General features: G+C 43.2%; 1 pseudogene; it reads left to right on the forward strand.

Annotated features, from left to right (window-relative positions):
- Window positions 1-19,695: 19,695 nt before the first annotated feature.
- On the forward strand, window positions 19,696-27,044 carry LOC146394568 (ubinuclein-1 pseudogene; annotated as a pseudogene).
- The last annotated feature ends 412 nt before the right edge of the window (window positions 27,045-27,456 follow it).

Below are 27,456 nucleotides of genomic sequence, written 5' to 3' on the forward strand. Positions count from 1 at the left end.
AAGTCCACATTCCATCGCCCTAAGCAAGTCATATGCGCGAGCTCAGCATCAACGGACCAGGGAAATATACTCCTCCTCTGAGGAGCTTGGAAAAGAGAGTGCATATTTGCTGAACAACCATAAAATCCCCAGGGATGCTCAAGAGATATTTGTTGAACAGTTGTGTAAATAAACCCACGTGTACTGATACAGAAAGATCCCAGATACAGCCCATTCAGTGAAAAAGGCATGTTGCAAAGAAATACGTACACTACTATCCAATTTAAAAAAAAAAAGCACACTAAAAATAAAACTATACACTGATATATGCACAAATTTTTCATAAATGCATAGAGAAGGGGCTGGACAAAGATACACTAAACATTTAACAGTGTCACTTCTGGGAAGGAAGGTAAGATCAGGTAGGAAGAAAGGGGGCATTTGCTTATCATTGGAGAATTTTTTATGACAAGAAGATATTTGTGCTTAATTTGTGGGCTTTTTTTTAAACATTGCGAAAACATAGTGGGGGAAAAAAGAGGAGGAAGAAAGAAGGCAATGTCCATTGTGAAGCTCTTCACAGAATCCGGATTGGAAAAATGTCAAATGAGCAATTTGGAGGAAGGAAGTAAATGTCATAGTAAGACTGACAAATTAATAACAAAATGTGCCCTCTTCTAATTGTTCAGTTACTGGGCTGACATTTAAAAAAACATTACAACCTTTATGGTAAGTGCCTTTATCTGGCTTATGAAATGATTATGAAATTTCTTGGACGGTATCTTGCGCTTAGGTTGTGTAAAAAGGAACATTTACTTAACCCATGCCATGTACCTAGTAGATAGTCAGCATTTGCTGTACTTAATAAGGAAAAATCCCAGCAAGTCTATTAATAGTTTAGTATTTCCAAATTACCTAGGAATATCAAGTCTTCTCAATGAAGAGAAATATCCTCGGAATGGCATTCTTTATCTTGAAGATGCTGCAGTAAGCTCTACTGTAAAATAAATTTGACAGTCACCATTCCGCCCCTTTCTCTAGAAATTCATGTCTGACCAAGGTAGTCGTGGATGTAACTTTCTGAAAAATCAAATCACTTTATCAAGTAAGATCTTAGAATAGATGGATAGATAGATAGATAGATAGATAGATAAAGAGATATAGATATAGATATAGATATAGATATATTTTGCTGTGCTCACAGCATGTGGAAACTCCCAGGCCAGGGATGGAATCCACGCCACAGTGGTGACAACGCCGGATCCTTAACCTGCCATGCCACAGGGGAACTCTGAGATCTTAGAACATCTTAACTGGGGCTGCAATGGCTACTGATCAAAGCTAACATCTCAGCAACCCCACAAAGGATCACAAAGTTGTGTGGCTGAGGTCTTGGGGAAAAAGTAGGTAAATCTATCATCCCTCCAACCCCCATTGACTGCCCACACAGTGCATCCAGCATCTTAGATGAGTGAGATACATTTTAAAGAATGAACACCAACCCCATTCCTCCCCCAAGAGAAAACAACAAACAGGTGATTTTTTAAATTGCTTGTTTTTAAGTAAATTTTATGGTAATTTTTTACTTGGCCATTATCATTTTTGTTTTGGATGGATTTTCTTTTTTTCTTTTTTCCCTTTTCTTTCTTTCTTTCTTTTTTCCCTTTTCTTTCTGTCTTTCTTTCTTTCCTTTTTTTGTTTTTCTCTATGGCTGCACCTGCAGCCCACAGCTTTTGGCAACACCAGAACCTTAACCCACTGAGCAAGGCCAGGGATTGAACCTGCATCCTCCCAGACACCATGTCAGGTTCTTAACCCACTGAGCCACAGTGAGAACTCCTGGATGTGACTTTCCAATGCGCAGTTTCAGAACATCGAATGTGTTAAATTCTCTGAGGTTGAGCTCACCAATTGAACTGCCTCCTGACAATCAGAGTCACAGGAGGTTCACTTACAAACCAGACCACGAGTTTATTCATTTACACCGCCCTGCCAAATACCTCCCACATCAGCGGTTTCACTTGCTCTGTGTACTCCCTTCCCAGAAAAGAAAGGCCAAATTAAGTCCAAATGATTGGTCGACAAACGCTGGATTCAAGACGAGGGAACAGTGTGGTTTAGATAAAGCTTATTGATTTGTGGAACCACGGTAACCTCACTGCTAATACAAATATCTGCCTGGTAGATTTTACACCTGGGTCCGTCTATCAGAAAAAAAAAAAAAAAAAAAGCCTCTTCCTTGATGGTGCCAGGGGACCCTGAAAAACTATCCTCATCAACTCCTCATTAAGGGTTTCATTCCAGGGTTGGCCTGTGGCTACTGGGGGTGTCCCCAGTCGCCGATCGGTCTTGATTTCCAATTATGTTAGTGAAGATGAATTCATTCAATCAAAAGTATCGGAAAGTTAAAACTCAAACTAGATTAGGCAAAAAAATGTAAGTTACTCGCTCATCCCTGAACCAAATATAAGTGGCCAGGGGGATAAAGTGTGCGGATTGTCTGGGCCCGGGTTTCTCAATGGCCCCTAGGATGAATCCTACCCCCAATAAATCATAAGGATGGAGAGAGGACAGAGTTTCTCCAATGGAAAAGAGGAAGGATTGGAGGCTGGGCAGGCAAATAATAATAATAATAATAATAAGGAGTTCCCATCATGGCTCTGGGGAAACGGATCTGACTAGCATCCATGAGGTTGCAGGTTCGATCCCTGGCCTCACTCAGAGCGTTAAGGATCCAGCATTGCTGAGAGCTATGGTGTAGGTTGCAGACGAGGTTCGGATCCTGTGTTGCTGTGGCTATGGTGTAGGCTGGCGGCTACAGCTCCAATTAGACCCCTAGCCTGGGAACCTCCATATGCTACAGGTGCAGCCCTGAAAAGCAAAAAAAAAAGGGGTTCACCATAATTTACACCTGATGAGATATTAGGAATTAGGGAGAGCAAGCAGTTATAAGAATCGAAGAGTCTGGCTCATGATATGGGGACTGACTCATGGCTAATATAATGAACTGCTTTCCTCACAACTTGGGGTCTAGAAAAGGAGTTCTCTAACTACAGCTACAAACTTGCTTCCAATCTAGGCTCTGCCGCTTCCTAGTATATAGCCTATGGACAAGTTACTTAAAAATAATAAAAACCAACATGTCTTAAGCTCTGACTCAGCACTAAGCATAATCTTTAGGCCCTATAAGAACCGGGGAGAGTAGGCATTACTAAAGCCCCCAATTATCAAATGCTATCAATGGTAAGACATCATCAATGTAAAAGCAGCTTTAGAGGGTGAAAAATACAAGATCTAGCAGTTATAAGATACACTTCAATTTCAAACATGAAAATAAGAAGTGCATATAAAGGGCTCCTTAGAACACAAGAAAATCGGGTGTTAGCCCATTTTACATATGAGAACACTGAGGCGTAGAGCGGTTGTATCACTTAGCGGTCCAAAGTCACGTGGCTTATTTCTGAACATGGAGCCAGAAATCAAATCCAAGTCCATTTGACTTCCACGCATCACCCTGTACCTCCAGTGTCACAGTCCCTTGACTTCCTTGTGTGTAAAATAGGGATGGTATTAGGTACCTCCCAAGAGAGTCATGAACATCAAATGTTACCCATGAAAACACAAGTACCTAAGAGGTAATCGCTGCTTATTATTCTTTTTAACAACAAAACCACCATAGAAATGTAACAAGTGAATAGAAAGTACGACATTAAGGGGGTGGTGGATTAACAAAAAAAAGGCACCCAGGCTGACTCTAAATTAAAGTGACTTCTGCCTTGGGCAGAACTTCTTTTAAATATCCTTCTGGTCAAAAGGTCAGTCCCAGAACATGGAAAATCCGTATTTTTTTAAAAATTAAAACATAGTTAATTTACAGTGTTGTGCCAATTTCTGCTGTGCAGCAAAGTGACCCAGTCATACATAAACATACATCCCCTTTCTTATATTATCTTCCATCATGGTCTGTCCCAAGAGATTAGACACAGGTCCCAGTAGGACCCCATTGCTTATCCATTCTAAATGGAATAGTTTGCATCTACGAACCCCAAACTCCCACTCCCTCCCCACTCCCTCTTAGCAACCGTATGTCTGTTCTCTATGTCTGTGAGTCTGTTTCTGTTCTGCAGATAGGTTCATCTGTGCCATATTTTAGCTGGAAAGTCCATATTATAAATCTGGGTATCAATTAGTTGAGTTGCAGGTGCCAGGTACTACATTAAGGTTGCTCAAAAAGCCAAGGACTTCCTTTGGCCAGACTCCCCCAAATTAAACCGTGCATTTTCTCCAACGTTACTCTATAGGAATCAATTTATTTATCAAAATGTTTCAATACAACTAAAAGTAAAGTCAAAAAAAAAAAAAAGATGAAGACTGAGCCAAAGCTGGTATAAATTCTGAATCAATTAGATATATATTTTCCTCTATCCCTTAACTGTTCACATTCTAATCCCTTTCTTCTTCTATCCTCATGCTCCACTCTAAGGAGGAAATGCTCGCCTACTTAATTCTATGCCAAAAGTCTTTCCTTAATACAAGGTAAGGCCACTCAACTGATTCAATCTTATTATTTGCTGTGATTACTTTCCTTCTCAACCTTCTCCTAACTTGCCTTGATTATAGTTTTTAATGCTGTTTTCTTTTGGTTCATTTAAAGTGACAATTCTCCTTTAAAAAAGGCAGAAAATAAACTTCTTCATCGGAAGAGCTCTGCATTGCAGGTTGCCAACCGCACACTTCACTTGTCTTTCTTTTTTTCTTTATTTTTCTTTTTAGGGCCGCACCCATGGCACGTGGAGGTTCCAGGCTAGGGGTCGAATTGGAGCTATAGCCGCCGGCCTACACCACAGCCACAGCAACTCGAGCTCCCAGCCACATCTGTGACCTACACCATAGCTCACAGCAACACCGGATCCTTAACCCACGGAGCAAGGCCAGGGATCGAACCCGAAACCTCATGGTTCCTAGTCGGATTCGTTAACCACTGAGACACGACGGGAACTCCTATTAATCTTGATAGAAGTGAGAAACCCCACTAACATTTATTTAATCTTTAGGACTTAATTAGCTCACTCAATGTGATGGCATCTAATACATAGTTGCAAATCATTTATTTGTGGTGATCTGGTCAAAACATAATCTCTGACCTCCAGTAGCTCATTTTTTTTTTTTTTTTTAGAACCACACTCGCAGCACATGGACATTCCCAGGCTAGGTGTTCAGTTGGAGCTACAGCTGCCGACCTCCACCACAGGCACAACAACATCAGATCTGAGCCACGTCTGCCACCTACACCACAGCTCACGGCAACGCTGGATCCTTAACCCACTAAGTGAGGCCGGGGATCGAACCCCAAATCTCATGGTTCCTAGTCGGATTCGTTTCCACTGCACCACGATGGGAACTCACGCCCCCAGTAGCTCATTCTTATATAGTTATGTGCCCATTACAGGAATGGTGATAGTCTGAGTGATTTTCATGAGTCTTCTCTCCTGAAATCAAGGATGGTTTAGTTCATTCAGGCTCCTGTAACAAACCACGGTAGAACCATAGCGGTAAATAGGTCGTCTCAGTCCAGTGGGAGGACTGCCCAAAGAGGGCCACTTTGCAAAATGCACAAAAGCTGTGCTTCTCCCTTTTAGAAGGACAATGAGTGTTGGAAATCTGGTATGAAGGCAGAAAATAACAACTATTATCTTCCCGTGAACTTTAGGGAAAACAATATACAATTGTTATGAGTAGTGTAACCTTTGGACGGCTCTGGAATGCAGTATCCTTTCCAAGTGGGCAAACCCTTGATGGCGTTGATTTGGTTTTGTGTTTGCTTCAAATAATAAAAGGGAAGTGGGAGATTTCTGGTGGCGGGCAGCCAAACCATTCATCTAAAGATTTGGTATGTGTATATGTGTTTGCTTTGAATTATGTAAGTTATTCCCATTTAATCATTTACACTGATTTCTCATTTTTTTAAGCTTTTTTTTTTTTTTCTTTTTATGGCCTCACACACAGCATATGGACGTTCCCAGGCTAGGGGTCAAATCAGAGCTGCAGCTGCCGGCCTACACCACGGTCATGGCAACACCAGATCTAAGCCTCACCCGTGACCCAGGCCAAAACTTGTGGCAACACCAGATCCTTAACCCACTGAGCGAGGCCAGGGGTCAAAACCACATCCACACAGACACTATGTTGGGTTCTTAACCCACTGAGCCACAGTGGGAACTCCCATTTTTTAAAGTTTTATTAAGTATAGTTGCTTTACAACGTTGTGTTAGTTTCAGGTGTACAGCAAAGTGATTCAGTTGTACATATACATATATCCATTCTTTTTCAGACTCTTTCCCCATATAGGTTATCACAGAATATTGAGGGGCGTTCCCTGTGCTACACAGCAGGTCCCTGTTGACAATCCATTCCATACACAATAGTTGGACTGAGGGAGTTCCCGTTGTGGCACAGTGGAAACAAATCTGACTAGGATCCATGAGGATGCAGGTTCGATCCCTGGCCTCGCTCAGTGGGTTAAGGATCCAGTGTTGCTGTGAGCTGTGGTGTAGGTCACAGACGTGGCTCAGATCTGGCGTTGCTGTGGTTGTGGTGTAGGTTGGTGGCTATAGCTCTGATTCGACCCCTAGCCTGGAAACCTTCATATGTTGCGGGTGCAGCCCTAAAAAGCAAAAAATAAAAAGTAAAAATAAATAAAAAATTAAAAAGTTAGACTGACTTGAAAGAAGCAAACAGTACGATATGAAAAGTTGAATTTATCATGCAGTACATTCAGAGAGTGCTTCAGAAGTTTCCCTTTTTCGAAGAAAACAGTGATTTATCTCATCTCAATCAAATCCAGTGTGCATAGAACAGAAGATCACAGAGCCCGGGATGAAATAAATAGCACCTGCTGTGTCCTCTGAGAGGTATCTAAATTATGAGGGGGAAAGTTCTTCAGTAAATGCTATGATTACATCTCCGCGTGCTGTTTTATGGGCTTCTCTCGCTTTCCCGCTCCCTCTCTCTCTATCTGAAAGGCTCTGGGAACTGGCTGCTGACTTCCATACGCCAGGATCCTTTAAGAAGAAAAGATGACCACCCAAACACTGGAGATGTCAGTTATTAGTACAGCTTGCATCCTAAAGGAATTTTCTTTTCTCTTTTTCTTTTCTTTTTGCTTTTTAGGGCCGCACCCACAGCACATGGAGGTTCCCAGCCTAGGGGCTAAATCGGAGCTACAGCCGCCGGCCCACACCACAGCCACAGCAACGTGGGATCCGAGCTCCGTCTGCGACCTGCACCCCAGCTCACGGCCACGCCAGATCCTTAACCCACTGATCGAGGCCAGGGATCGAACCCGCATCCTCATGGATCCTACTCAGATTCATTAGCGCTAAGCCACAGTGGGAACTCCCATATCTCAGTCGCCACCACAGTTCAGGCTCTCATGGCTTCTAGACCAGCTTAATATCATTTCTTCCTAGCTGGTCTTCCTGACTTAAGGCTGATTAGCTGCCTGCTGGAATCTTCCTGAGTGACAAATGTGATTATGTGACCTTATCCTCAAACACGGTCATAGGCTACCTCATTACTGGCAGAGTAACTATAACTGCCACCCTTTGTTAGATACTAAGTGACTTACATTCACCTTCTAATCCTGGCAAGGAAAATGGCAACAGAGTTACAATTGCCTTCTTTTATAGGAAGAACAGTTGAGTCTCTGGAAGGGTAGGGAAGTTATCCAAGGTCGCACAACTAGCAAAGGGGTGTTGGAAAGAGCTCTGACTCCAAAGCCGTGCTCTTGATCTCATCATCAGATTACATCTCAATAAATCCAGACTCAGCATTCTGCCTTTGTGGACAGGACTCAAAACAGCTTTTCAAATTTATCTCCCCTAATTCATCATACTCTCTTCCCCAGCTGCACTAGACAACTTGACATTCCTTCAGCATCCTCTTTCCTACTCCTGCTGTTTGTTGTTGTTGTTGTTGTTGTTGTTTGGTTGGTTGATTTTTTTGGTTTGGGCTGCTCCCGCAGCATACGGAAGTTCCCGGGACAGGGATTGAGCCTGAGTCACAGCAGTAACAATGCAATGCCATATCCTTAATCTCTAGGCCACCAGGGAACTCCCTGACTCCTGCCGTTTTATCTGACTGCAAAGCCCCTTGCACATACCTCCACTTGTCACACCCTTGTGGGAGACTGTACATTCTCTTTGACAATAGCACCTCGATCCTCTTCCCATTGAGAGGTGGGGCCGTGCCCTCTTCCCTTTGGGCTAGCCACAGTGACTCTCTTATTATGTGAGAATGAGACATAATCTCTTATTATGTCACAACGTGGCAGAAGCGGTATTGTGTGATTTCCAAGGCTAGGTCAGAAAGGTCCGTACAACTTCTGCCTGAGACCACCATGCTACGGAGGCCCTGCGTATGCCTTCCAGTGGCAGCCCAGCTGAGCTCCCAGCTAAGTTCCCACTGATAGCTGGCATCAATGCCAGCCCGCTGAGTGTGCCATCTTGGATGTCCAGTCTTCAGATGACCTACCCCCAGTCACATCTGATCATAGCCACTTAAGAGACTCTAAGCAAGAACTGCTCAGCTAGGACTTTCCTGAATTCCTGAACATACATTTTTTTTTTAACAGAGCGAAATGTTAAAATGATTATTTAATGCCACTAAGTTTGGGGGTAAATTGTCACACGACCATAGTAACCATGAGAGCCCCCCAGTCTTCCAGTGCCCTCATTAAATGCAAATTCCTGTAGGAATTTTCCCTAGTCTGATTGAATTTCTACCTTCCTGAAACTCTCATATCAATTAGCTTCTCAAACATGTCACTTATTACAGTTGGCTTTATAGCCGTTATTTGTATGCTTTCCTTTTCCCTCTAACCCACATATCTTGAGCTGAGGGTAGGAAGAGTACAGTATTGATATTCATTAATCTTTATGTTTCATCACGATTGGCCCCATAGCTGGTATCCAGGAGACAAGAAATGTTTGTTACCCTGAACTAAGTGGAGGAGATAAGAAATATCTTTTTCTCCACCAACAGGAGAGAGTTGTAAATCTCCTGGCCTTTTGCTATATATTCCAGCCTCAAATAAAAGAGTAAAACTTGGCAAATAAAAGAGTAAAAATCCCTCCTTAAATAGGAGAGATGGGATTGTGTCGTTGAAGAGTATGGGTTTGGCCAACTTGGGTGGGAATGTCACCTCCCTCACTTCCTAGCTACACGATCATGGGAAGCTCCTTCTCATCTTCAGTTATCCCCCCTATGAAACGGATTGATGGTACCCGCCGACTGGAGTTGTCCTGAGAAGAAAATGACATAATTTCTGCAAAGCACTTAATTTAAGCGTCAATAATAAACCTTCCATACATGGTAGCTATTCACGTTATAGGTAGTGAGGAGGCATTAAAATTCCTGAGGCGACATCAATTTCACAGTTTCATTCTTTTCTGCACAATGATTTGTCACATAAATCACTAAAAGCTATTGGTAAGACTCCTTGGAAATATATTCACAGACTGTAAAAAATCCTATGCCAGACCATTGGTCCTGATTTTTTTCTCTGTATTTTTTATTTTTTTTAATAAATTTTATTGCAATAGAGTTGACTTAGAAAGTTGTGTTAGTTTCAGGTGCACAGCAAAGTAATCAGTTATACATATACATATATATCTGTTCCTTTTCAGATTCTTTTCCCATATAGGTTGTTGCAGAGTATCGAGTAGATTACCCTGTGCTATACAGTAGGTCCTTGTTCCCTATCTATTTTAATACAGAAGTGTGTACACGTCAATCCCAGCCTCCTAATTATCCTTCTCATGCCCTGTTTCCCCTTTGGTAACCACAAATTTTGTTTCAAAATCTTTGAGTCTATTTCTGTCTTTTAAGTTCTTTTGTATCATTTTTTGTTAGATTCCACATATTGGTGATTTCGTATATTTGTCTTTGTCTGACTTACGTCACTTAGTATGATAATTTCTAGGTCCATCTATGTTGCTGCATTTGTCCTGATTTTTGTTTGAAAAAATATGGCCCTTGTATTCATAGACTAGAAGACCAAAATCTTCTGGCTTTGATGGGTCACACCCCTGTGCTGTGAGTACCAAGAAGGACCAAGCCTTAGTCCCTCTTCCGCATGCCAGCCGTGCTCAGAAGAAAGAGGGTATCTTAAGCTGATTTGATTGCCAGCTTCTGCTCTGACAACACTGACCTCACGTTGTTGTAACTCGGGCTGTACATAATACTTCCTAGAAACACTAGATGAGGCAAGACCCCCAAAGTGGCATGAGAAGCAAAATGTGGACATTAAGTGATGCCCAATCCCAGGGCTCACCATTTACACTGTTGAATTCCAGGGGGCGCCATTCACACAGGATGCAATGTAATAGTGTCTTTTGGGTTTGTGCAACATAGCAGCCTAGACCCCGAAGCCTGTGCCCTTGCCCAATCTGCCTTCCCTACTGCAGAAGAAAAAAAAGCTAAAAGCACACTCCACCCCAATCTGCATCTGTAAGTTCTCTCAAGTGTGGGTACCAAGAAGTACTATTCTGGAAAAGAGGATAAATCATTTATGCGATGATTATTTTATAAGATGTGGACATATACCCAACATGAAAGGCCCAAAACAGATATGCCTTTCTTATTTTTTTCCAAAACAGAGAAAACACTTTCAGCATAAGCTTTTCTTTAACAAATGTCCCAATTTCCTTTTCTCAAAAAAGGCGCCCCTTCCTCCTCCCAAACAAATAAGCAAATAAAGTTGTTCACAAGCCTACTCATTATACATCATCAACACTTATGAGCAGGACAACAGTGCACAGTACAATGAAAGAGGGTCATTTGAAACTTCCTCCTAAAATGATTTTAAACATAATGAGGGGTTAAAAACAAAACAAAACAAAACACACCAATCCTTGGTTTTGTTCTTAATGTGCGAATTTTGTATTATGTGTGGGGGTTCCTTTGGGCGCCTCAGATAATACGAAGCCAATGCTGAACCATAAAGCTAGACTACACTCAACTAAACCCAGAGGCAATGTGTTCACAGTATGAAATTTTCTAGCACTAAGAGTTTGAAAGATCTTGCTTAATTCCATCCTAACCCCCTCTGCTCCAGCATCTCCATTGGCTTTAATGCTGTCCTTAGTGGAAATGGGAAAATTTCCCACCATTAAAACAAACCTCTTGCCATATAGGAAGTCAGACCTTTCTCCTGAGTACAGGTCATTGGGTTTACCAGCAGAGAAAAGCCTGCCACCTACATGCTCTGGCTTTCTTTTAATTATTTATTTACTTTTCAATTTTATTGGCATATAGTTGACTTACAATGTCAGATTAATTTTAGGTGTATGACAAAATAAATCAGTTATACATATACATATATCCATTCCTCTTCAGATTCTTCTCCCATGTAGGTCACCATAGAGTATTGAGTAGATTTCCCTATGTTATAAGTAGGTCCTTGATGTTCATGCATTCCATATCTAGCAGTGTGTATCTGTCAACCCCAACCTCCCAATTTATCCCTCCCCCAGTGTTTCCCCTTTGGTATTCATAAGTTTGGTTTTGAAATCTGAGTCTGTTTCTGTTTTGTGACTAAGTTCTTTTGTATCATTTTTATTAGATTCCACATATTAGGTATTTCATATCTTTGTCTTTTGCTGATTTACTTCACTTAGTATGGCAATTTCTAGGTCCATCCATGTTGCATTATTTCATTCTTTTTTATGGCTGAGTAATATTCCATTACACACACACACACACACACACACACACACACACACACACACACACACATATACATACTATATGAACTGAGAAAGAAAAACAGTGCTGGAGGAATCAGGATCCCTGACTTTAGACTATACTACAAAGCTACAGTAATCAAAATGGCATGATACTGGCACAAAAATAGACACATAGATCAATGAAGCAAAATAGAAACCCCATAAATAACTCCACACACATATTGTCAATTAATCTACAACAAAGGAGGCAAGAATATACAATGGATAAAAGACAGTCCCTTCAATAAGTGGTCCTGGGAGAACTGGACAGCATCATGTAAAAGAATGAAATTAGAACATTCTCTAACGCCATACAGAAAAATAAACTCAAAATGGATTAAAGACCTAAATGTAAGGCCAAATACTATAAAATTCCTAGAGGAAAACAGGCAGAACACTCTTTGACATAAATCGCAGCAATATCTTTTTTGAATGACCTAATAGAGTAATGAGAATAAAAAATGAACAAATGGGACCTAATTAAACTTAAAATCTTTTTCACAGTAAAGGAAAACATAAACAAAACAAAGAGACAACCCACAGAATGGGAGAAAATCTTTGCAAATGAAGCAACCAATAAGGGATTAATCTCTGAAATATACAAACATCTCATATAACTTTATATAAGAAAACCCAAACAACACAATTAAGTCATGGCCAGAAGATCTAAATAAATACTTCTCTATAGAAGACAGACAGATGGCTAAAAAGCACAAGAAAAGATACTCAACACTACTGATTATTAGAGAAATGCAAATCAAAATTACAATGAGGTATCACCTCACACTAGTCAGAATGGCCATTATCAAAAAATCTACAAGCAATAAATGCTGGAGAGGGTATGGAGAAAAGGGAACCCTCCTATACTGTTGGTGGGAATATGAATTGCTGCAGCCACTATGGAGAACAATATGGAGATTCCCTAAAAAAATAAATATAGGAGTTCCTGAAATGACGCAGCAGAAACAAATCCGACTAGAAACCATGAGGTTGCGGGTTTGATCCCTGGCCTCGCTCGGTGGGTTAAGGAACTGGCGTTGCCGTGAGCTGTGGTGTAGGTCGCAGACGCCGCTCGGATCCCGCGTTGCTGTGGCTGTGGCACAGGCCAGCAGCAACGGCTCCGATTAGACCCCTAGTCTGGGAACCTCCATATGCTGTGGGTGTGGCCCTAAAAGGAAAAAAGAAAAACAAAAACAAAAACTAAAGATAGAACTACCATGTGATTCCTTAAAAAATAAGTATAGAATTACCATGTGATCCAGCAATCCTATTCCTGAGCGTATATACAGAGAAAACCATACTTTGAAAAGACACATGCACTCCAATATTGCAGCACAATTTACGTAAGCAAGACATGGAAGCAACCTAAATGTCCATCAACAGAAGATTGGATAAAGAGGATATGGCACATGTATACAATGGCTTTCTTTTATTTACTTAAAAAATATTTATTGAAGTATAGTTGATTTACAATGTTATGTTAGTTTCAGGTGTACAAAAAATAATTCATATATATATGTATATGTATATATGTATACCTATATCTACATGTATATTATTTTTTCAGATTCTTTTCCATTATAGATTATTACAAAATACTGAGTATAAGTCCCTGTTCTACGTAGCAGTGGGTGAATGGGTACAGCAGTCCCATAAAAAGAAATCTGGGCCAGGCACAGACAACACCAGCCATCATTTGACCCAGCAATAGCATATCTAGTAATTTATCCTCAGATACTTTTGCTCACATGCCAAATGATGCATGTCCAAATTTATTCTTTGTGACATCGTTTATAGTAGGAAAAGACCTACCAATAAGTGACTGGTTCATTACATTAAGGTACATCCACTACAATGGAATATTGGGTGGATATGAGAAAAGTAAGAACAAGGAAACTCTCCATGTATGGATATGGAATGACTTTGAATATTTATGTCTTTACCTGAAAAATAGCAAAGTACAGAATACAATACATGTAATTTGCTGCTATATATGTTTTCTTTAAGAACATATATATGCATTTGTTTACATATGCTTAAGATAACCCTGGAAGGATAGACTTGAACCTGGAAACGCTGTGGTTGAAAGACAGAGTGAGAGGGAGAGTTTTCAGTGTATATCACCCTGTGCCTTGTGATTTTTTTTACGATATGAATACATTACCTATTCGAATGAAATGAACGAAGATGGATGCATAGGTAGGTAGGTAGATCGATAAATTGATTTGCTCTGAGACTTGAGCCAGGAGTTTCTGCCAGGTCTTTGACCACCAAAAGAAAATGAACCCAGGGACATTTTAAAATCCAATTGTTTTCCTATCCAGAAGTAACTTTGCTTTTTGCCAATTGCTGATGTATTCCCTGCACGTGTGTGTAATTTCTGGTTTAAACCAAGAGCCTCTTATTTTCTTTTTCCTTTTTTTCTTTATAGGGAAGCACCTGAGGCATATGGAAGTTCCCAGGCTAGGGGTCCAATCGGAGCTGCAACTGCGGGCCTACGCCGCAGCTACAGCAACACCGGACCCTAGCCACATCTGTGACGTAAGGCCACAGCTCACGGCAATGCCGGATTCTTAACCCACCAATCGAGGCCAGGGATCGAACCCACATCCTCATGGATTCTAGTCGGGTTCTTAACCTGCTGAGCCACAATGGGAACTCCAGCGTCTTATGTTCTGATATGATATTTCAGAACTTCCACCCATCCCTGTTATTCATGCCTCCCCATGGAAGTGTGATTTCTTTATCAAGATGAGGTCCATTAACTATTGCAACTGCAACAAGTTCTCTTTCTGAATTCTGAGCCAACCTATAACTAAAAAATTTTATAAGTGAAATCCGTATTAATCAGAGGGTTTATTTTATCAATCAGTCTCCTAATAGATGTCTCAAGGCAAAATGGTTCCATGGCTAAGTAAATATAAGCCAGGATGGCTCACTCATACATCTGGCAGTTTGGATGCTGGCTGGGAGTGCGGTGGGGCTGTCAACCAGACCGCTTCCACGTGAGGGTCCCAAATGGCTGGATTTCTGACATGGCACCTGGCTTCTGCCACAGCAAGTATCCCAAGAGAACCAAGCAGAAGCTGCATGGCCTTCTGTGAACTTGCCTCAAAAATTACATGGATCGCTTTGCTGATTCTGTTGATTACAAATCAGTCTATAAGATCAATACAGCTTCAGGTGGAAAGGCTGCAGAACTCACCTGGGGAGAGCGTCAAAGAAACTGTGGACAAAGAATTTTAAAACTGCCCCAGTTCACAGTTGCATTGATTGTACAGATGGGATCCCCAAAATGTATTTAACCAAAAACAACTGACCCCATGCTGCTGAAAGGACAAAGGGGTGGTATACGCATTTCAGTCGCAAATCCAGGGTTTCCTTGAGTCCGCGAAGGATGCTGTATCAACACGCATTGCCACAAAAGCAAACTGGTTTCTGCACGGACCTGCTCTGGACTGTGACTCATGTCTCTTTGTCGTAGAATCATGCCATGTGTCAACTGCATGTTTCACTGGCTCATTTTTTTAACTTGTGAAATAAGACTGGGTTCAAGATTAATTACAGTGTGTAAGAAAGAGCTGTCAAATAGTCTATGTCGGATAATCACACCAAAGCATACCAAGATTTCTTCATAGCATTTCTGATCAATAAATTTCACCATGAATGTGCATCGTTTCGAAACTAAAATTTTAGGGGATGAAATAATGCACTAAGGTTTACTTGGACAAAAAAATATGAAAACCCATTCATCTTCAGGAATTTGGAGCTCCCCGTTGAGACCTTCATTATTACTTCAATCTTTCAACGACATTTGTCCCCCTAAGTGCAGTGAACATCTAGATAAAGAAAATGCTGACTTCCTTTACCATCTGACTCAAGGAAGAAAATACCAGAAGGATTTTACTTCATCAGGACAATGAATCAAAATCGAGGACCCCACTTAAGCATATTTTGGTGGCGAAATGCCCCATCAGCAAGTCTGAGGATTATGTAACCACTACAAGAACCTTCTCCCAGTCCAATAAGGTGACATTAGCAGCAAAAGCCCAGAGTATGTAAATAAGGTGTAATTAACACATTTTGAAAATCATGTGACTAAGGCCAGTCAATCTTTCACAATCTCTTAATGTGCAAGGAAGTTTTTACATATTCAGTGAAGAGCGGTGAGCAAAACTGGCTGACTGAAGGACAGGTTTGAAAAAGGGATTTTTTTCCTTTTTTTTTTTTTTGCTTTTTATTTTTTATTTTTTTAATTACTCAAATGAATTTATCACATCTGTAGTTGTATAATGATCATAACAATCTGATTTCACAGGATTCCCATCCCACAGCCCAAGCACATTCCCCCCACCCCCAAACTGTCTCCTCCGGAGACCATAAGTTTTTCAATGTCTGTGAGTCAGTGTCTGTTCTGCAAAGAAGTTCTGTCTGTCCTTTTTTCAGATTCCACATGTCAGTGAAAGCATTGGATGTTGGTGTCTCATTGTATGGCTGACTTCACTTAGCATGATAGTTTCTAGGTCCATCCATGTTGCAAAAAATGCTGGTATTTCGTTCTTTTTAATGGCTGAGTAATATTCCATTGTGTATATGTACCATATCTTGATCCACTCCTCTGTGGATGGACATTTAGGTTGTTTCCATGTTTTTGTTTTTTTGTTTGTTTGTTTTTTGTTTTTTTGTTTTTTTTGCTTTTTATGGCTGTGCTTGCGGTATTTGGAGGTTCCCAGGCTAGGGGTTGAATTGGAGCTGCAGCTGCCAGGCTACTCCACCGCCACAGCAATGCAGGATCCAAGCTGTGTCTGCACCCTATGCCACAGGGCAATGCTGGATCCTTAACACACTGAGTGAGGCCAGGGATCGAACCCACATCCTCATGGATACTAGTTGGATTCATAATCCGATGAGCCACAATGGGAACTCTGGGGTATTTTTTTAAGTGGGAAGAAGGTATGGGTCTTTGTCTCGGGTCTTTGTCTCAGGTCCTTTCACATTTGATTAAGCAAATTAGTCCAGGAGACAGAGGGGGCAAAAGTGCTTCTGTCCCCTCCAGCCACACTGGGAATAATAACACCATTCAGGGATCAGCACGGAGCAGTCAGTGGGGGCGGGAGAGCACATCCTCTTTGGCAGGTAACTGCACGACAGTCAGGGGGCAGGATCAACGGGAGATGGCTAAGGATTGGAGGGAGGGATGGTTTGTTTGGTGCAGCCGAAGTTATGAGAAAAACAAACTGCTTTGCCTTCCCAGTCACAGGTGGGTGTGCCAAAACTTCCAAGTTTTGGCAATGATGAACAAAGCTGCTCTAAACATCCATGCACAGGCTTCTGTGTGGATGTAAGGTTTCAACCCCTTTTGGTAAATGCCAAGGAACTGGATCTTAAGGCAAGAGCATGTTTCGCTTTGTGAGAAACTGCCAAACCATCTTCCAGAGTGGCTGTACCATTTTATGTTCCCACCAGTAAGGAATGAATTCCTGCTGCTCCACAACCTTGTCAGCCTTCGGGATTATCAGTGCTGTGGATCTGGCCACGCTGCTGGATGGACAGTGGTACCTCGTTCTTGTTCTCCTTTGCAATTCCCCAGTGACATACGATGTGGAGCGTCTTTCCACAGGCTTCTTTGCCATCTGTATATCGTCGTTGGTAAGGTGTCTGTTCAGATCTTTTCCTCACTCTTTAATTGGGTGGCTTGTTTTCTCATGGTTGAGTTTTCAGTGAGTCCTTCAGTGGGTTTCAAAAAGCCATCCTGCGGTCCCTGAGATGTTGTACAGACCCTGAGGTGGGAGTTTCTGACTCTCATGAGAGTGTTTGGATCTGCTTCAAGACTCACGGGCTAACTAGAGCTGTGGCCAGTGCATCTGGTCCATCCTACCGGCGAGAGAACATTTGGACAAGTGACGGAGAACCTAAATAGTAGCAACTACCAAGACTTGGTTGCAGTCATGTCAGGATCCCAGAAGATCCAAATCACCCCTCTCCCAGCCCCTCCGAATGGCATATTTTTATTTATTTATTTTCTAATTTTAGTGTTGTTTTTTTTTTTTAACCACGCCTGTGGCATGCGCAAGTTCCCTAGGCCAGGGAATGAATCCACGCCACAGCAGTGACTAGAGCCACAGGAGTGACAACACTGGATCCTTAACCCACTCAGCCACCAGGGAACTACTGAATCTCACTTCCTTTTTTTTTTTTTTTTTTTTTTTTTTGCTTCTTAGGGCCGTACCCGAGGTATATGGAGGTTCCCAGGCTAGGGCTTGAATTGGAGCTGCAGCCACCGGCCTACACCACAGCCACAGCAACATGGGATCCAAGCTGTGTCTTCGACCCACACCACAGCTCACGGCAATGCCAGATCCTTCACCCACTGAGCAAGGCCAGGGATTGAACACGCAACCTCATGTTTACTAGTCAGATTTGTTTCTGCTGCACCACAGCAGGAACTCCATGAAACTCACGTTCTTTGGGTTTTTTTGTTTTGTTTTGTTTTGTCTTTTTGCCTTTTCTAGGGCTGCTTCCCGCAGCATATCCAGATTCCCAGGCGAGGGGTCTAATCAGAGCTGTAGCCACAGCAACTCGGGATCCGAGCCGTGTCTGTGACCTACACCACAGCTCACGGCAATGCCAGATCCTTAACCCACTAAACGAGGCCAGGGACCAAACCCGCAACCCCCTGGTTCCCAGTCAGATTTGTTAACCACTGCGCCACAACGGGAACTCCGAAACTCACGTTCTTAAAGAAATCCAGGCAAGAGGAGAACAGAAGAGCATCGATATCCTAAGCTGGCTGCAGCAACTGTTCTTCTGACCCAGAAAGCGAGTGCTACCCAGAGCTGGTGAAGAGTTCACAGGATGAAGCGGGAGGTCTTCAACCTGGAAACAAGGATGGAAAGCATCATAGAAAAGTCTTGAAGTTCTCTGGTGGCTCAGTGGGTTAAGGATCCGGTCCTGTCACTGCCTTCGGTCTTGTTACTGCTGCAGCATGGGTTCAATCTCTGCATGCCTTGAGCACGGCCAAAAGAAGGAAAAAAAACCAAACCAAATATGGGACTTGATTGACATGGGGATGAGCAAGATGAATCTGATTCTTCCACCAGCTGATGTGACATGAAGTATAGGATGAGCTTCTTCCGGCTTCTCTGATGGCAAAGTATGGGGGATTTAACATTAACCCAAGAACCCTGCCATTAACAAACCAGCAAACGCCAGAATCCAACAAGGACGCCACTGATGAGAAGAGGGAAAAATCACCAAGGAAGAAGAAGTTGAAGGAAGGTAGTGAGAAGGGGAAAAAGAAAAAAGAAAAAAAGATGACACTTTCAACAGGGAGAAAAAAGGAACAAAACCCCGATTTTCCCAGATGGGCTTCAAGAGCTCTCAACACTGGTAACGAGAAGAAAAAGAAATGTTTTGGAGGCTCCAAGTGATAGAGTTAAAGAAATTTCAGGATGAAGAGTTCCCATCGTGGCTCAGCAGTCACCCAACTAGGTATCCATGAGGACGGAGGTTCGATCCCTGGCTCTGCTCAGTGCATTAAGGATCTGGGGTTGCGGTGAGTTGTGGTGTAGGTCACAGACATGGCTCAGATCCCGCATTGCTGTGGCTGTGGCGTAGGCTGGCAGCTGCAGCTCCAATTCAACACCTAGCCTGGGAACTTCCATATGCTGCAGGTGCAGCCCTAAAACAAACAAAAGAAAGAAAGAAAGAAAGAAAGAAAGAAAGAGAGAAAGAAAGAAAAGAAAGAAAGAAAGAGAGAAAGAAAGAAAAGAAAGAAAGAAAGAAAGAAAGAAAGAAAGAAAGAGAAAGAAAGAAAAGAAAGAAAGAAAGAAAAGAAAAGAAATTTCCGAGTACTGGTACTCAGTACTGAGTACTGGTACTGAGGAATTGGCTCAGGAAAAACAGGCACGAGGATCATAAGCCTGTGAGAATGAGGGAACACCCCTTGCTCTCAATCTTCCGCTTTGTTCCTGATAATGATTTGCTCCAGGAGGTCACTGTTATGGTCTCTCGGACGGATTGGGACTTGAAGCAGCTGCTCCGTGAGTCTCCAGAAGGAAGCCCCTTTTGTGAGATGGATAATAAAAGAGATTCCCACGAGTGGGATTGGACAAAGAATTTACACTCATTTCTTCCCTCCCCAAAGGCCTGCCAGTGCCCCTGGAGAAGTGCCTTGAGGACCGGGTTCGGGCTGCCAGAACTGCTAAGGGGCAGTACAAAAGGAAGTTTTTCACCCAGGATGTCTGTAGGATCCTACCGGGCGTGGAGGTCCAAGCCTAGGAGCTGAACAGCCAGATCTGTTCTAAAGGGCATGGCCATGGGACTGCTTCCTTGCCCTGCAGCAGGCACATCCTGGTCACACTTGCCCCCAAACTGCATCTCTGGGGGTTGAACGTGGGGGTGGGGGTGTGCGTTTGAAGGAGCTTCCACAGAAGCTTAAAGAAGCTATTGGCAGGACAACGCCAGAGCAGATGGCCAAGTACCAGGATGAACGCCAGGTACACACACACAAGCAAAGATCGCGGAGATGCTGCAGGAGGAAAAAGGCAAGGAGCAGAGAGAACAGATTTGTGCTGGTGAGGAAGGAGGAAAAGGGAGCAGAGCCAGAAGATATTTCAGCAGAATGCTGAAATCAGGAAGGTGCTCTCTCAGGTGGTGAAGGTGGGAACCGACGGGCTATGATCTGGAAAAGGAACAAGAAGAAGTCTAGAGAGGATTGCATGAAAGCTTTTCTGGATGCTGAAGTCCACACTCTCTGGCCCTGGAGTTCCCGGGGTGGCTCAGCGATAACAAACCCAACCGGGTATGCATGAGGATGCAGGTTCGATCCCTGGCCTCACTCACTGGTTAAAGATCCAGCGTTGCCATGAGCTGTGGTGTAGGTCGCAGACATGGCTCGGATCCCGAGTTGCTGTGGCTGTGGTGTAGGCTGGCAGCTGCAGCTCTGATTCGACCCCTAGCCCGGGAACCTCCACATGCCGCAGGTGTGGCCCTAAAAAGCCAAACAACAACAAACAAACAAACCTCTCTGGCCCCAAGACTGGGTGCAGACCAGATCCCTGGGTAAGGAGAGCAGACCACCCCCTCACCGTGCCTCCCTGACATTGACACTGACTGAGAAGGAGATAATGCCTCCTCCAAAGTCGAGGTGAAGGAACCATAAACTAAGCCTCCTGAAAAGGTTTCCATCCTATCAGTCCAAATGGGCAGCCCCCTTGCTTTGTGTAAAAGTCACAGGTCTTTAGGTACGAACGTAAAAAAGGAATTTTCCAAAGCCCGATTCTCCAGACCACCCCTCTCTAGCGCTCTAGAATCAGCCCTTCAATTTTCTGGCCGAATGGACAGTGGCCCTGAGTGATCTGAGGAGAACACGCCTCAGAGTTCTGGCTACAAAGAGCTCTCCTGCCAGGCTCTGCTCAGCAGCGCTTGCCCATGCAACAGCGGTCTCAATTGCAGCAGCACAGAACCCGAACCCGAGTCAATCTTGTGTGCTGTCGCTGAACGGCTCAAATCACCACTCCTGCACCCCGCCTAATGCCATTTGCCAGCAGCCTCCCAACATCTTTTTGGTCCTTCAGCATCCATCCCTCCACCGCATCCTTGTCGGGAGGCACTGCCGTCCGCAGCCACAGTTTTCAGGAGAATCCAGCTTCATCCTATACCTCCCTGACACACAGGGCAAAAGGATATTCTGCCACCTCTTCGGGGCTGTCTTACAAGTCTCCTCTTGCTGGCTCTAGCTCCCAACACGAGCTTTCTTCTGGCAGCTCCCCTCTAGAATAACACTCCAGGGCTCCCGGTCCTCCTAAATACTTGCTCCCATGTGTACAGCCTCTGTGCATGGGACAGTGTGTCGGTGGATGGGTCCCAAGCTCACAGTGAACGAACTTCTATTCCTAGGAAGCTGGCCTTGGTGGTCCAGTGGAGAGTCTAGTGATGGGAGCCAGGGAGAAACAAAGGGGCTGATCTCATCCTCGAAACCCACCATGCTTAGCAGCCCATGCTCCTCATAAGAAACTTTCCTGGTGCTCTGGGCTTCACGTTTGTTGCTGGATGGAGACAGAGCGAGTTTTGGGTTTGGAATTATGGGAGCATACATGGTTCCGAGTTCTGGCACAGTGGCAGATCCGTTTGAACAGCTGCACTTTATCTTATTTTTTAATTTTTTTCTTTTTAGGGCTGCATCTGCAGCATATGGAAGTTCCCAAGCTAGGGATCAAATTGGAGCTGCAGATCCGAGCTGCATCTGCAACCTACACCACAGCTCACGGCCACGCCAGATCCTTAACCCACTGAGCGAGGCCAGGGATCGAACCCACATCCTCATGGATACTAGTCAGGTTCTTAACCTGCTGAGCCACAACAGGACCTCCCAAGCAACTGCCTTTTCAGTCTACCAAGCACACTGGCATTTGGTCAGAGTATCTCATGGATCCCCATAGATCCAGGGCTCCTTCTGGCCATAAGAGGGTCCATAGAATCGTCATGGTATCCATCCCATCCTCAGAAGACGTGATTAACAGGACAAAAATCTGGACTAGAGCCACAACTGAGAAAAGGAGCTTTGTCTCTGAAGATATATTCGGAGCACTTAAGACATACTCATTGTAGGGGGGCCAATTTCTCCTCTGAACATGACAGTGACGTTCTTTTAAAGACTTGTAGATCCATCAACCTCAAGACAATTGTGATAGGCTTTTTAAAGGCACTTATGTTGGGCTCAGCTTTTACCATTACCATTAAATGCATTGGATAGAATAGGCCTGTTCATGGCATGTCACATTATAGGAAGACATAATTCCAGCGCCTTTAGAGTGGAGCAGAATTAAACTCACATCTTCCATTTCAGCCCTCTGAAAACTTCTCAAAGACCTTTTTAAAAAGACATGTCTCTTTTTGAGACAGAGTCAGCTTTATTTAGGTGAGCTTTTTTTGCAGTTGAATTCTGAAATCTGTGCCATCCTGACTTACAGATCATCTGAGCCCAGAAAACTCTATTCCCAATCCAGCCGGAGTTACAGGTGTTGCTGGGGTTTTTCCCCCAGAGTTTATACAGGTAGACCTTAGGGCTGCAAAGGCCTTGTTGGTCAAATTTTCATCTCTTTATGGACAGAGGTCATGAGGGGTTCCAAGTCACAGATAGACAGGCCAGTTTGTTTTATCCTTAGAAATCCTCTTATATACTCAATATTTGATAGTAACTTACACGGAAAAAGATTCTGAAAAAGGAAATATATCTATATACATATAACTGAAGCACTGCACTGTACGCCTGAAACTAATACAATATTGTAAGTTAACGACTCATCAATAAAAATTAATTAATTAACGATACATTTAAAAAAAGAAATCCTCTTAGGCAGGGCTATAGTACAGGCCTCTATGAAGTATCTGTCACATAGAAATAAGCCGTGAAGTCCCAGAGTTGTGCAAGCACAGGGGTATATGTAAGCACAAAGATAACATGCGGTTAGGTCTGGAAGATGTGTTGAGAACAGCTAGACACTCCAGAGTTCCCAAGCCACCAAGATCTTCACTAAACTAATGACTTTCGCAAAGGTCTTTCGAGTGCTTACTTGTGCTCGTGAAATTTGTACCACAAGGTGTGCCTGCTCTAGCTAAGTGAATTCGAATGCGTCAAAGTGTAAATGGTATCTGGGTGAATTTTATAGTTGATGTCATGTATGCAAAATCCATCACGTGGTAGCTTCTATAGAACACATGACTCATTTTCTTCCATAAATAAATTACAGACGGGGTAAGAAAGAGGGAAGGGAAACTTTAAGCTAAAAGGAACTTAAGATACATGTCAACTGATTGCAGTGTGTGAAGCTTGTTTGGCTACAGAAATCAACTGTTTTGTTTTAATGAGACAATGGGAAAAATTAGAGCATTTATTGGATGTTTGATGAAAAGAGGAATTGTTTTAATTTGTGGTTAGGAAGGAAGGAGGGAGTGGGGAAGGAAGGAAGGAAGAAAGCAAGACTTTGGCTGGCTTTTGTCGCCAGTTCCTGGGAGGTAACCTCTAAACACTTGAAATTTCCTAAGTGACCGGAACTGTCTTGTTATTCATGGTGGGTCCTTAAGACCCAACCTGATAGTTTATGTCAATGGGTTGACTCAGGGTAGGGGCTGGCCATGCCAGATAAACCAATCATGTGATTAGAGGGTTGAGGCTGTGAGTGTCAAGGCATCAGCCTGATCTCTGGGAGCAGAAGGGAACTGGAGGTTGAGTTCAACATGGGTGATAACTCAATCCATCATGCCTACGTAGTAAGATCCCAATTAAAAGTCTGGACACCAAAGCTTGGTGAGCTTCCTGGGTTGGCAATACTCCATGCAGGTATTGCCACACAGCAATGCCAGGAAGGAAACACATCCCTAGGGACATAGAAGCTTTTCATTTGGCACCTCCCCAGTCCAAGAATCTGCCCTTTGTGTATCTTCGAATCTGCATCCCTTGCCTGTAATAAAAGTGGATGTGAATATAATCGGTTTCTGTGAGTCCTCTGTGTTTTTCTACCGGATAATCAAACCCGAGGGTAGCTTTGGAGAACCACTGAACTTGAAGTTGATGTCAGAAGTCTTGGGAAGACTTGGCAGTCCGCAAGATGATGCTCTTAACCTCCAGTCTGGCTAGCCACAGGTAGAAAGAAAAGAAGTCCTTGGAGTTCCCATGGTGGCTCAGAGGTTAACGAATCCCACTAAGAACCATGAGGTTGTGGGTTCGATCTCTGGCCTTGCTCAGTGGGGTAAGGACCCAGCGTTGCTGTGAGCTGTGGTGTAGGTTGCAGATGCAGCTCAGATCCTGCGTTGCTGTGGCTGTGGTGTAGGCTTGACAGCTACAGCTCTGATTAGATCCCTCGCCTGAGAACCTCCACATGCTCTGGGTGCAGCCCTAGAAAAAGGCAAAAAGACAAAAAAAAAAAAAAAAAGAAAAGAAAACAAGTCCCTGTCTTTAGGATTCATATGGAAAGATTTATAGATGAACTGACTGGTATGTCATGGATGTGCTGAAAAATAATCTGGAGGAATGGGGAGAAGGGAGCCGAGAGATAGGCGGGACAAGACTAGCCATGTGAAACCACAAAAGCTGGATGCTGGGAACACTGGGGTTCGTGAAATTATTTTCTCTTCTTTTGTATATGTTTCAAAATTTCCAAAATGAATAGAAAGTAGTGATCTATATGGATAAAATATGGATCCTTACTTTATATCACGTGGTAGGTGGAAATCCAAGATGGCCCCCAAGACACATACACCTTCGGTACACACACACCTTCCCCTGGTTAATCAAACACAAATTGAAGTAATGCCATTTAGGAGTTCTGCAGATGTAACTGTGATCCCGAATTGGTTGACCTTAAGAGAGAGACATTATCCTGGGTGGGCCTGACCTAATCAGGTGACACCTTAAGGTGGGTAGGACACTTCCCTTAGAAGTTCTCAGTCAGAGAGGTTTTTTTTGTCCTTTTGTCCTTTTTATGGCCACACCCCTGGCATATGGCATATGGAGGTTCCCAGGCTAGGGGTCTAATTGGAGCTGTAGCTGCTGGCCTACACCACAGCCACAGCAACTCGGGATCTGAGCCATGTCTGTGACCTACACCACAGTTCATGGCAACGCCAGACCCTTAACCCCCTAAGCGAGGCCAGGAATCGAACCCACAACCTCATGGTTCCTAGTCGGATTCATTTCGGCTGTGCCATGATGGGAACTCCCCTCAGTCAGAGAGATTGGAAGCATGAGAGGGGTTCCATACAAGGGTGATTCTGGCTCTGGCTCACAGCCCACACAGAAATGGAGACCTCAGTCCAACAGCTGCAAGGAACAAAATTCTGTCACAACCATGTGAGCTTTCAAGAGGACTCTAAGTTCCACATGAGCACAGACAGTCAACAACTAGATTTCATCCTTGCGAGAGTCTCAGATGAGAAGTCAGCTATTTTGTACCAGACTTTTGACCTACAGAACTGTGGCTGATAAGTCTGTGCTGCCGCAAGCTGCTATGTTCGTGGGAATTTGTTACACAGCAGTAAAGAACTAAAACACACAATCAACAAAAACAAATTCCAGTTGTGAAAATAAACCTTGACAACTTTTTGAGCCAAATTTAGAAAAATACATTCGTGGCCACAGTACAGGGAAGGATTTCTTAACATACAGAAGGCAAGATGAATCAGTTCAACTGTATTAAAATTACTTACTTCTGAACCATAAAATGTTACGGAGTTCCCATTGCAGTGCAGTGGGTCACAAACCCACCTAGTATCTATGAGGTTGCAGGTCCGATCCCTGGTCTTGCTCAGTGAGTTAAGGATCCGGCATTGCTGTGGCTGTGGCTGTGGCTGGCAGCTGCAGCTCCAATTTTTAGGGCGGGTGCGGCCCTAAAAAGAAAATAAGTACCAAAAGATCAAGTGAAAAGAAAATCCATGGGCTAGGAGATGCTATTTGCATCAAATTACAAAGCATATTTTTAAAGAAACTCCTCCAAATCAACAGGGGAAGAAACAAGAAAGAAGCCAACAGAATATGAATTGTTAACTCACAGAAAAGGAAGCTTAAAAGCCAACACTTATGCAAAAAGATGTTCCAGATGACTACGCACCAGAAAAATACAAACCAGACTGAACACAATTTTACCTCCAATGGACCAACAAAAATTAAAAATTCAGATCACACTGAGTTTTGGTGAGGCTGTAGAGTCGCGGAAGCTCTCGGGTCCTGCTGATGGGAGTGTAAACTGGTACAGGCATTTGGGAGAGCAATATGATAATATCTAGTCAAATTGAAGAAGCACATGCCCTTCCACCCAGCAATTCTACTTATGGGAATATAGTCTAGAGAAAAAATCCTATACGTAGGCCCAAGGAAATGTCCACAAGTATCATTACAACATCATTGGTAATATTGCAATGCCGCAGACAATCTCAATGTCCGTGGACAGGAAAGCAGATGTTAATTAAATTTTCATTTTTTTTCAATCCTCAATATTCCCCTTTGATCTTGACGGCCAACGCGTCTGCTAATCTGTGAGCGCACCGCCGCAGTTGAAAATGAACGCCTTCTTTCAGCGGTTCCAAGAGCTACTCGTAATTCTCTCAATTGTTGTCATCCACAGAAAAACTGTTTTCACTGACTGCGATCTTCAAAGAAGGCCTCTGAGCCAACGGGGATCAAAAGCGCCCAATATATCTGGAAAGGCACTTCCACCCAAGGATGAAATGACTTTCTACAGTGAGCTGGAAACTGCGGAGCTGAAAAAAGACTATGGCTAAGCCAAGGGAGGCAAATGAATGCTTCTATGCTACTGAAAAGGGAAGATGCTTCTGCAAAGTGCCCCCAAATCATGTGAGAATTAATTTCATTTAATGAGGCTGAGCATGAGCAAAGCTGAGTGTATAAAAGGCAATCTGGCTTCCTCCAAAAGTACTAGCACGAGATAGAACGTTCTGCTGCTTAGAACACATCCAGCTTTTTCTATCACCTCCAGAGTCTCCATCTTTATTTATTTATCTATTTATTTTGTCTTTTTGCCTTTCCTAGGGCCGCTTCCCACGGCAAATGGAGGTTCCCAGGCTAGGGGTGAAATCGGAGCTGTAGCCACCGGCCTACACCACAGCCACAGCAACGCAGGATCCTTAACCCACTGAGCAGGGCCAGGGATCGAACCCTCGAATGCTCGTCCTC

Source organism: Sus scrofa, chromosome X, assembly GCF_054392235.1.
Source record: "Sus scrofa isolate SSC_HxYL_T2T_F1_AM1 chromosome X, Sscrofa_HxYL_maternal_Yorkshire_Landrace_v2.0, whole genome shotgun sequence".
In the NCBI taxonomy this organism is placed as follows: Eukaryota; Metazoa; Chordata; class Mammalia; order Artiodactyla; family Suidae; genus Sus; species Sus scrofa.